The 1,872-nt window shown below is 35.6% G+C and overlaps 1 protein-coding gene across 1 annotated transcript in view; it reads left to right on the top strand.

Annotated features, from left to right (window-relative positions):
* PPP3CA (protein phosphatase 3 catalytic subunit alpha) overlaps positions 1–1,872 on the top strand; it is a gene marked incomplete at its 5' end in the record, with an annotated part of 114,245 nt that overhangs the window by 106,793 nt on the left and 5,580 nt on the right. The window lies entirely within an intron of this gene.

Here is a 1,872-nt window from a genome sequence, read left to right as displayed (position 1 = left end):
CTTTCCACAGTTTACAGCATCCTTTTGTGGTTTTTTTAAGAGCAGCATTTGATACATGGCGTACTGAAGGTTCAGCTTAGATAATGACACTCAAACTCTTATTTTATCTGATTTGTTCTTCCACATAGAGAATCACCAATGGAAAATAGCTCTAGAATTAGATTTTCTGTCCTAGCAATTCTAGGTGACAGCATGAGAACAATTTCACTCTGATTTAAGCCCAAGTGAAGGGAGGCTCTTACAAACACCGTGTTTGCCTTGTACGCAAACACAATACAGATTGTCAGTTCAGTTTTATACCAAGTACTACTTGTTACAGGAAATCTGTAAGTCTATAGTAGGGCTGCCTTTGATGAAATATTCCTTTTAGAATAAGGAACTGCAAAGTATTTAATTTCCTACTGTAAGCTCTTCTTTTTTTCTGTGTATATTGCTGTAGAGTATATTGCAGGCACTCAAGAATGTCTCTTGCTTACCAAGGTTCTGTTGGCAGTAGATGTAAGAAATAGAAATGCTTTATAACCTTAACACAGTCTCAGCCTCTTGTTTTCCTGTTTCTTTCCTGGAGCATTCTTTCTCTGTATTTTTCCCTTTACTATCTCTTCTACCTAGAAGATTCAGGTATATGGTGGTAAACCTTCTTTTCCCCTGTTTTCCCTTCCCTTTTTTTCTTTTTGGTGACTTGTGTGTTATAGGCATAGTAACGTTCTGCTTTGAAAATGCTGCGATATGATTCCACAGGATGCCTTTCTTAGTAGGATTGTGGTCTTTACCTAGGCTTTTCTCATATAATTGCTTTACATTTGTCATAAAATTTGGTCCAAGGAAACTGCTATTGTTACCCTGGCAAAATATTAGGACTTGAAATGAATTTGAGAAAATTACCTGAAGTTCTTGTTACAATGGCTATAAGGAAAATCTCTTCATTCTGCAGTATTCTGGCTTAGTAAAACATTACTATACACAAGTTTCTGCATTAGTTGACACATAGTACCCCATTCACCAAATACTCTGAAGTTTACATAGTTTCTGTTAAGCGCACATTCATGCTACCACATGTATTAACAGAAAATATGAGTAGTATGTTCTGTTGTGGAAGTATACATTCTAGTCTTTTTTTCTAGTGTGTCAGTGCTGGTTTGGCTCTGGTTATTCATTTTAATTTTTCATGCTAGTTATCGTGTCATTTTCTTTTAAGTTTGCATTGGTTTCATTCCTTTAATTTTGCCATCTCTCTTGCTCTGTAGCTTGAGAGGCATAGGCTTACCTTGGTGCATGCGGGTTAGCTCCTCTCGTTTCCCCATGCAGCAAGATAATAGTATACATATTTTAGTATTGATCTCAATCCATATTTAACATCCAAACTACCAAAAAAAAAAAATGTTTGGGTTTTATGGAGGATAGAAAAAGCTTTTATGTAGGGGAAAATAAGACAATAGAGAGAGATTCCTAAAAACTTAACTATTCTTTAAACCAGAGAAGATCTGGAAAATAAAAATTTCTTTTTAAATATTTGAGCTGTACCATTGCTATATTGGATTGCATTTGCTGAGTTGCATCAGCTTCTAAATCTCTGACTGCAGAAACAAATTCATGCCAGAACTGATGGGTAGAATTCAAATTAAATTATGTCTTTAGGAACAATGAGAGGTTTCAACACAGTGGTAACATAGAATGTATTCATAATACTGCAGCAACCTCCCAAACAAACTTTTCTCTCTCTGACCAGGCTTTGCAATTTTGGAGGTCCACTAGCTTTCAATCTTGTATCTATGTCCATTGATTTAAATAAAATTATAGAAGAATGCTGTTTTCAGAGATTGGGTTGACAAAAAGGACATTTACAGGTGGAGCAGACTGGGTGAGATTGCA

The sequence above is a fragment of the Antrostomus carolinensis genome, unplaced genomic scaffold (assembly GCF_000700745.2).
Source record: "Antrostomus carolinensis isolate BGI_N321 unplaced genomic scaffold, ASM70074v2 scaffold9062, whole genome shotgun sequence".
Taxonomy (NCBI): domain Eukaryota; kingdom Metazoa; phylum Chordata; class Aves; order Caprimulgiformes; family Caprimulgidae; genus Antrostomus; species Antrostomus carolinensis.
Note: the sequence above shows the minus strand (reverse complement) of the source record. Positions and strands in the feature narration are given on the sequence as shown.